This window comes from Siphateles boraxobius, unplaced genomic scaffold, assembly GCF_051911475.1.
Source record: "Siphateles boraxobius isolate OS27281-9 unplaced genomic scaffold, OSU_SipBor_1 146, whole genome shotgun sequence".
Taxonomy (NCBI): Eukaryota; Metazoa; Chordata; class Actinopteri; order Cypriniformes; family Leuciscidae; genus Siphateles; species Siphateles boraxobius.
The window spans coordinates 481,848-492,500 of NW_027508751.1; positions in this window are offsets into that span (position 1 = coordinate 481,848).

Sequence of the window (10,653 nt, forward strand, 5' to 3'; positions counted from 1 at the left end):
CACTTACCATGGTATTTCCATGGTTCTCCAGGGTACTTCAAAGAATTGCATTGTCCTAACAGGGTAAATATCCACAAAAAAGCGTAGCATTTCCATTGCACCACGTTGAAATACAAAACCAACCAAACAAAAATAGGCATTTCTATGATTACTAAATGCATGTACCATGGTCTGATTTAAGATATGTCAGTGATAGATATGTGTGTGTGTGTGTGTGTGTGTGTGTGTGTGTGTGTGTGTGTGTGTGTGTGTGTGTGTGTGTGTGTGTGTTTCAAATAAAAACATGATATGGTACTTTGTTCTGAATGTAAAGCAGAAATGTGTAAACGGACGAGAACATAATTTTGCAAATATGTATGAAAGCCTATTTCTGCCGCAAAATCGAGTTTTTGTAAATCTTCATTATGACATTAAAAGTCATAATTATGACATACTAAATCTTAAATGTCAGATAGAAAATGTACTTACTATGTCATAATTTCAGATTTTTTACTTTAATGTCATAACTATGACTAAGTTTTCATCTCATACATATGACTCAGTATACCAAGAGTCTGACCTTTTGTCGTGATAATTAGGGATGCACCGATACCACTTTTTAAGGGTCGAGTACGAGTACCGATATTTTTTTCCTGGTACTCGCCGATACCGATACCGATGCCTGTTGTACTGGGGGGGTTCTCGTTTTATGTGGCAATTTTCTAAGACAGCACAATGAGACTAATGAACAAATCAGCATCTTTATTTTCAACAACTTAAATAAACCTAAAAAAATAAATAATTCTTATTGTGCTTATCACAAATTTTCAAAGCCCAAATTTCACAGTGTCCAATAACCTCCAAAGGGCAAAACCAAGGACATAATGAATGTAATTTTTACCTGCCTGTCACAAAGTTGTCAAAGTTCTAAAGAAATCACAGACAACAAGACAATCAAATTTGTCATAAGGTGCCAAATAAATCACAGAACAAATGTTTAACATAACACTGAGTAACAATGTAATCACAGCCGAAAGTGTAAAGTGAAATATTAGAGTGTACTATTAAATCTAGCAACACTATAACTGCAGGAAGAGTGTTCATAAGAAATATAAGCTAAGGATATACGTGAGGTATCGGTCTTTGGTATCGGGGTATTTTTACGAGTACGAGTACAAGTACATGAGCTTGGTATCGGGCCCGATACCGATACTGGTATCGGTATCGGTGCATCCCTAGTGATAATAAGTCATCATTTTGAAAATTTCTTCATTTGAAGCAAATTCCTAGTATTTAATAGGCTACTCAATCCCAGAAGAGTAAGCAACACGACGACAAACTTAGAATACTTTTATACTTACAAGTATATCTCGATCAAAAGATTGCGTACAAGTATAGGCCAAATTAGTTAGAATTTTCTGTCAGCATAAGTGTAATTTTAAGTATATTTCTAAGAAATTTGACAAAGCCTATTTTCTTGTTTTTTAGTTTTAGAAGTATACTAATAGCACATTTGAATAAACTTCTGTGCCACATCCAACGATTTCAGAGAACATCCCAATATGACCTAATGCAAAACCGTGAAAGTTACAGAAAATGTTTACGAAAAAAGTTAGGCCTAACAGAAGGAAATATCCAATATAATATACATATATACAGTCATGTGAACAAGATAGGACACCCTGTGAAATATTTTGTTCTTTTGTAAGAAATATGGACATATCAAAATTGTATCTTCTTTCAAACAATATCTATAGATAAAGGTGATGTAATTGAACCAAAAACAAAGAAATTTTAACCATGATATCATTTATTTAACAAAATTTTTTACAGAGATGCCAATTCCTACTGAGGCGAAAGTTAGGACACCCTATGCCCTAATAGCTGGAATTGCCCGAAATAACCTCAATAAGACGTTTCCTATTTTCTGACATCGACTGGGAGAGTTTTTCCCACTCCTCCACACAGAGTTCTTTCAGCTGTGTGATGTTTGAGGGGTTTCTTGCATCCACAGCCCGTTTCAAATCACCCCACAGCATCTCGATAGGATTAAGATCCGGGCTTTGACTTGGCCATTCCAGGACTCTCCATTTCTTTCTTTCGAGCCATTCCTTGGTCGATTTACTGGAATGTTTTGGGTCATTGTCATGTTGCATAGTCCACATCCGCTTCAGCTTCAATTCTCGGACAGATGGTCTTATATTTTCCTCAAGTACCCTCTGATATAATGAAGAATTCATAGTGGGTTCTATGATAGTGAGTTGGCCAGGCCCAAACCAGGACGTTTCCACCTCCATGGTTCACAGTTGCTTCACATGAGGTTCTTGTGCTCAAATGCTGTCTTTGGTTTGCGCCGCACATGTCCTCTGCTACTGGGCCCAAACAATTCAACTTTGGATTCATCCGTCCAAAGCACATTAGTTCCAGAAGTCCTGGTCTTTGTCTAGGTGTTCTCTGGCAAACTTTAGTGGGTTTTTTGACAGCAAGGGTTTCCTCCTTGCACACCTTGCATGCAAATCAAACTTGTGCAGTCTCTTTCTTATGGTAGACGCATTTACTTTAACATCAACTGTGGCAAGAGTTACCTGTAGGTCCCGAGATGACATTTTAGGATTGTTGGAGACTTCTTTAAGCATCTTGCGGTCTGCTCTTGGGCTGAACTTGCTAGGACAGACTGACTTGGGCATGTTGGCAGTTGTTTTAAACGTTCTTCACTTGTAAATTATTTTTCGGACAGTGGAATGGCTGATTTCGAATATTTTGGAGATTTTTTTAAATCCCTTCCCAGACTCGTATGCATCTACAACCTTCTTTCTGAAGGCCTCAGGGAGCTCTTTTGATCTCACCATTGTGATTTCACTCACTTCCACAATCAAGAGCAAACCACACTTAGGCTACGTTCACACTGCAGGCTGAAACGACCCAATTCCGATTTTTTTGCCCCTATGCGACCTGTATCTGATCTTTTCATGACAGTCTGAACGACACAGATCCGATCTTTTCAAATGCGACCCAGGCCACTTGGGTATGTGGTCCAAATCCGATATGTATCCGATCTTTTGAAATGCGACTTCAATCTGAACGGCCAGGTCACATGTATCCGACCCGCACGTCATTGATATGCGACAAACGTCATAATTCTGCGTTGAAGTAGGCGGGAATGAGAAGATAAACAACAACTATGACCGTTGAGTACTCTTCTACGCATGCGGGTCACTTCTGGGTCATTTCACGTTCACATTCACGTTCACACAGGAGATCACAAAAGGTCGCATTTAATTGGAAATGTGAACGGCCTTGCAAAAAAATCACATTTTTTCAAAAAATCGGAATTGCGCATTAAGCCCCTGCAGTGTGAACGCAGCCTAAATGTCTGAGGTTTAAATAAGACAGGTTACTCCACAATCCTCTCTAACGATGTTCTAATCTTTTGCACATGATGTGGCGCACCTGATTCTAATTTTATGCAATTTAAGTAGTAAATAAATGTGGAGGTGTCCTATCTTTTTCCTCACCAAATATTTCATTTCTATTAAGGAAATTTTACAAATAATTTGAAAAAGAAATGTCTTCAGTTTTTTAGTTGTTTTTATTGTTATTTATATGACCTCCATTTCTCAATATTGTTAAAATGAAGATCCAATGTCCAAATGTTGAAAAAAAAGGTTTTCATGGGGTGTCCTATCTTTTTCACATGACTGTATATGTATATATAATGAGTCCATATATTCTTAGCTATTGTGCGAACCAATGTGTACATAAAAAAAACATTCCAGAACATAATTAACAAAATAATAATTAGGATTTACATTGTTTTCAGTGCAAAAGCAAAACTTGTGGAAAAAATTTAAATGTTACATATCTAATATACAAATACACAGCAAAAAAAAGTCTTGAATCAAGATATAGCCTACTCAAAATGACAGAATGACAAAATTATATTTTTTATAAGGAAAAAAAGAAGTATCAAAATTAAGTGACCCCTTTGGCAGACATTTGTACTTGTTTTAAAATTAAACTTGCTTCATGTTTGGTCAATTTTTCAGAAAATATATTTTATCTAATTTTTATCTCAAGTTAATGTATCAGAATTAACAAACACATCAAAACCATAGACTGTAGATCAAAACACAAACATTCCCAGTGTGTGGAAACACTCACGCGTGACTCACGACTCCTGAATAGTGTGACTGTTAGTTATGGATGATCAAATATTCTTCCTTTTCCTTAGTTTTGAGGATTGATCTCATACCTTGAATATGTTCAATAGTGAAAAACTGTTTGCAAACCGTTGCAATCAGTGATTCGGTGAAGTCACGTGATGTCAGTTACCTTAAGTCATAACTGTTTCAAAATTTCAACGGTTCGGTTCGTAGCTTATTAAAGCGCCCAGTTCACACATGACGATAACTATAAAGATAACGATAAAAGATATAGCTCTGAAAACCGTTGAGTTCATACCACAGCTATAAAGATAACGGCACTGAGAAACGATATCGTTAGAATCAGATTCAGAACGATTTTATCCAGCAAATGAACGATAAAAACACTGACAGCCAATCAGAATCAATCCTGGTGAAACGCGCTCGAGCATTTAAAGTGACAGAATAAGCAGAACGATATATTTAGTTATCGTTCTTGGTGTGAACGGGCCTTAACACTTTTAATAAGTCTAAGGAATACAATCTATTTTTTAATCATTATTTTGTTTAGTGAATTTCTATCCATACCTTTTTTGGGCTCACTTTCTACTCTCAGTTTTTTTGACTGATGTAGATCCTCTCCTCAAATGACATATTCTTGAAACATTATGAGAAATTTTTAGAATAATTTCATCTTTGTAACGTGGGTTTCTGGTGATGCTCTTTCGTGTGGATCTGTCCATTTTCCTCTTTGTTACTTTAAATAAAACTAAAATCAGCGGTCGCCGCTAGGGCGCGATGAACTCTGTGAACCCATGAACTATTGTTTTTATCTGATCTCGGATCAGTTTTATACATTTTTGTAGACATTTTTTAATTAAATAGGATATTCACGTAATAAAAAAAAAGTTTAGTAAATAAAAACAAGCCCAGCAATTTAATAAAATAACATAACATATACTCTTCATATTTTATTATTTTTAAATGGTTAGTTAATTGGATTTAATAGATGATATTTTCAATAAAACATTTGTAATTGGTTTGTCAAAGTTGTTTTTATACATATTTGGGCCGAGTTTTCGTTGCATTTACACTGTTCTGACCAGCAGGCGTCAGCAGAGAGTCGCGTTTCCAGCGCGTCCAAACCCTATGGGCCAAACTGAATCATTTTGCGAATCAATTGGTTCAATTAATTCAAAGTTTCATTACTAATGTTCATATCGTGATCGCCCCAGAGTTGAACTGGCAGTGGAAAAGCATATATTTTGCACATCATATCAAATACTACTCATTGTGAGATGATTAATTCAGTCTATGGCTTTGTCGAGAGGAAAAGTCCCTCGTGATGTGATGCCAGTGTGTCACGTGATCTCTATGATTCAGTCTCTCTCGCGCTATTATTGACCACATTTTGTTCTTTGCCAAGGAGAGATTTGAAAAGGAACACTTAAATAAAATGTAGCTTCTCATACAGGCCTATCAGTCGAGTCAGGAATTGCATTTATACATCCATCAAGCAGACGCTTTTATCCTAGACCACTTACAAAAGATGAACAAGAGCAATAAAGAAGGTTTGTGTGTGCGTGTGTGTGTGTGTGCGCGTGTGTGTGTGATGGGTAGGTTTAGGGGTCGGGTTATAGTGTGTGTGTGTGTGTGTGTGTGTGTGTGTGTGTGTGTGTGTGTGTGTGTGTGTGTGTGTGTGTGATGGGTAGGTTTAGGGGTCGGGTTAGTGTGTTTGTGTGTGTGAGATGGATAGGTTTAAGGGTTGTGTGTGTGTGTGTGTGTGTGTGTTTGTGTGTGTGATGGGTAGGTTTAGGGGTCGGGTTAGTGTGTGTGTGTGTGTGTGATGGGTAGGTTTAGGGGTCGGGTTAGTGTGTGTGTGTGTGTGTGTGTCCAGTCAAGTCAAGTAACCTTTATTTATATAGCGCTTTTTACAATACAGATTGTATCAAAGCAGCTTCACAGTGATAACATGAAAATAATATAACAGAGTTTGTTTCTAAAAGAAAATTGAGTCAACGTCCACCTTAAGTAAGGCAGATCAATAATATTATTGAATATTAAATGTCCCCAACTAAGCAAGCCAAAAGCCAAGGCAACAGTGGCAAGGAACCAAAACTCCATCAGGTGACAGAATGGAGAAAAAAACCTTGGGAGAAACCAGACTCAGTCGGAGGGCCAGTTCTCCTCTGGCCAACGAAGGAACAGTGCATGATTTATGATTCGGGCAGCATTACAAGTCAGATTGGATCGGAACATTTAGAATATTTATCCATTTCCATCTTTTGGAAGTCCAAGTAATCACGCCGGTGTTGAGACGAGTTGTTGAGGATCAGTGCCGTCCACCATAGAGGGTCCATATCGCCGGTGTTGAGTCGTCTCTTCACAGGCTTTGTGATTGGCGTATCTGAAGTCTCCGTGAAAGGCTGGATACAAACTGGAGCTGACGAACGCCGTTTTTCTCGGGACTCGCGTCCCTAGATAACAGCAGAAAAGCAAAAAGGGAAAATAATTAGCGTAGCTGCTGTTCATAATGATTTCCATAACACGGGCGTAAATGATAAAAAACATGAAGACGGTGATTCTTGCGTCCCAGAGTCACCCCCCTCCGTCCCCCACTCAACTCAGCCCTGCTTACTGACCTCTACATCCCTCCTGCTGCTGAGACCCAGCCACAATCTCACAATCTCTCCGCAACCCAACCATACGCGCCGACCCGTTTGACTAAGGCTGTCGAGCCCCACTGTCGTCGTTAAAGCAGGTTCAGTGGCAACGGTTCCGTATGGCATACCAACTACCGCAAAACACAATATCTGCCCAACCACCCGTCATTCACGCAATATACACAGGAACGTAATGACTGTAAATTCTATGCAACCTATACAAATAACCTACAGACTCTTCAAGTTTTATAATATTAAATGCATTTGATCTGATTCAGCAGTGGTATAAAAGGTAAGCATTATGTAAATGCTTGGCTAAAGAGATGCGTCTTTAATCTAGTTTTAAACTGGGACAGCGAGTCTGAGTCTCGGACAATATCAGGAAGGCTATTCCAGAGTTTTGGAGCTAAATGTGAGAACGCCCTCCCTCCTTTAGTGGACTTAGATATCCTAGGAATGACCAGAAGCCTCGAATTTAGTGATCTTAAAGAGCGCGATGGATTGTATGGCGATAGAAGGTCTGTTAAATACACAGGAGCTAAACCATTTAGGGCTTTATAGGTCAGTAGTAGTACTTAGTAATTGATACGGAACTTAATAGGTAACCAGTGTAGAGATGATAAAATTGGTGTTATATGATCATATTTTCTTGACCTAGTAAGAACTCTAGCGGCTGCATTTTGCACTAACTGTAGCTTGTTGATTGAGGATGCAGGACAGCCAGCTAATAAAGCATTACAGTAATCTAGTCTCGAGGTCATGAATGCATGAACTAACTTTTCTGCATCAGAAACAGATAGCATGTTGCGTAGCTTAGCAATGTTTCTAAGGTGGAAAAAGGCTGTTCTTGTAATATATGAAATATGATTTTCGAAAGACAAGTTGTGGTCTAGTATAACACCCAGGTCTTTTACTGTAGTGGATAAAGTAACAGGACATCCTTCTAAATTAAAGTTGAATTGTAAGTGAGTTTGTGGGTAGTTTTTTGGACCAATAAGTAATACCTCCGTTTTATCTGAATTTAGTAGCAGGAAATTACGCGTCATCCAGCATTTTATATCTTTGAGACACTCTGTCAAATTTGATAAGTTAGTGTTTTCATCTGGTCGTGATGAGATATATAATTGAGTGTCATCAGCATAACAGTGGAAATTAATTCCATGTTTTCTTATAATATTACCAAGTGGCAGCATATATATTGAGAATAGCAGAGGGCCTAACACCGATACTTGCGGCACTCCATAGTCTACTGACGTTATCTTTGATTTTTCCCCATTTAAACAGACAAAATGATAACGGTCTGATAAGTACGATCTAAACCAGCTTAATGCCTGTCCCTGAACACCAGTGTAGTTTTGTAGTCGATCCAGGAGTATTTTATGATCGATAGTGTCGAACGCAGCGCTTAGATCGAGTAGAACTAGTATTGAGATACAGCCTTGGTCAGAAGCTAAAAGTAAATCATCTGTGCTATGATGCGGTCTGAATCCTGACTGGAATTTTTCATACATCGCATTTTCTTGTATGAAAGAGAACAATTGAGCGGACACAACTTTTTCTAGTATTTTAGACATAAATGGAAGATTTGAGATGGGTCTGTAATTTGCTAAGTTATTTGGATCTAATTGCGGTTTCTTAATGAGAGGTTTTATTACTGCCAGCTTGAATATTCTTGGAACATGATCTAAAGATAAAGATGAGTTAATAATATTGAGAAGAGGCTCTTCCACTACAGGTAACACTTCTTTCAGTAGTTTAGTGGGTATTGGATCTAATAAACATGTTGTTGGTTTAGATGCAATGATAAGTTTATTTAGCTCTTCCTGTCCTATAGTTGTAAAGCGGTGTAGTTGTTCTAGAGGGGCCATAATTGAGGCTGAATCATAAGACACCATAAAAGAGTGTACATTTACAATTGTGTTACGGATGCTTTCTATTTTCTCATTGAAGTAGTTCATAAAATCATTACTACTATATTGTAATGGAATATTTTGCTCTGGTGATGTCTGTATATTTGTTAGTCTAGCCACGGTGTTGAATAAAAACCTTGGATTATTTTGGTTATTTTCTGTTAGTTTGTGGAGATGCTCAGCCCTGGCTGCTTTTAGAGCCTTTTTATAACGTGACATACTGTCTTTCCATGCGAATCTAAAGACCTCTAAATTAGTTTGTTTCCATTTACGCTCTAAGTTACGAGTTTCTCTCTTGATTGCATGCGTAGCATTGTTGTACCAAGGTGCTTTAGTTTTCTCTCTAACCTTTTTTAATCTAATTGGTGCAACAATATCTAGTGTACTAGAGAACATGGTGCTCAAACTGCTAGTCATTTCCTCTAGTTCATCTGTTTGTTTGGGTGCACTGCGCAGCTGAGATAGATCAGGTAAGCTATTTGAGAATCTATCTATAGTGGTTGGAACGATTGTTCTGCCTGGTCGATAACGTGGCGCAACATGACAAATTTCAGCAGTACGTATTATACTAGTTACCATGTGATGATCAGTGAGATCGTCACTTTGCGGTATAATATTTATATCAGTTGGATTGGTTCCATATGATATAATTAAGTCTAGTATATGATTTAGACGATGAGTGGGACCACTGACGTTTTGCTTGACCCCAAAAGAGTTTAATAAATCTGTAAACGCAGTCCCTAACGCATCATTTGTAGTATCTACGTGTATGTTAAAGTCTCCAACAATTATTGCTTTATCGGTATTGACCAATAGATCTGAGAGAAACTCTGCAAACTCTTTTAGGAAATCAGCATAGGGCCCTGGAGGTCTATATACACTAGACAAGGCTAGAGATAATAGGGATTTCTTTCTTACATCTAAGAGCGTAACATTTAGCACAAGTACTTCAAACGAATTAAACCTGTGACCTGTTTCCTGAATAACATTAAGAATATCTCTATAGATTGTTGCAACACCGCCGCCACGACCGATCAGACGGGGCTCATGCTTATAACAGTATCCTGGTGGAGTAGACTCATTTAGACCGAAATAATCATTTGGTTTAAGCCAGGTTTTAGTAAGGCAAAGTACATCGAAACTATTATCTGTGACCATTTCATTTACAATAACCGCCTTAGGTGTGAGCGATCTAATGTTCAGAAGACCTAGTTTTAGAAATTGTTTTTGTTCACTAATATTTAGATTTTCAGGTTTAATTACAATAAGATTTTTGCTAGATCCTACACTAGATTTATTGTTTGGCCTCACTAAGCGAGGAATAGACACAGTTTCTATATAATGTTCTACACTACTTATATCAATTAATTTGGCACAGCAAAGACTGTGATTTGGACTTTGATTTTCTAGTCATATGGTGTGTAACGTCTTGGAGATGTTGTCCGACAGAACAGCCGTTCCGATTCTGCTGGGGTGCAGGCCATCAGCACGGTAGAGCCTAGGTCGCTCCCAGAACAGATTCCAATTATTTACAAAGAGCAGTTTCTGTTCATTACACCATGACATTAACCATTCATTTAGTGCTAATAATCTACTGAACCTTTCTTGTCCTAGTCGGTACGTGGGAAGCGGTCCAGACACGATGATCGTTGCCTCAGGCGCTGTGCTGCGTACCGTCTCGATCAGGCTTCTGTAGTCCTTCTTCAGAACCTCCGTCTGCCGCAGCCTGATGTCGTTCGTCCCCGCGTGTAGCACCACAGCTCCGACGCGCTCGTCACCGTTCAGGATCTCGGGAACCTGTGCGGCGACATCAAGAACACGAGCACCAGGAAAGCAGTGAGTGCGCACCTTACGCTTACCTGAGGTAGCGCGGACATGACGGACCATGGAACTGCCGATGATCACGGCGTCGTCGTGTTCCGACTCGCGAAGGGGGGGAGAAGCGGTTCCGGGTGGAGA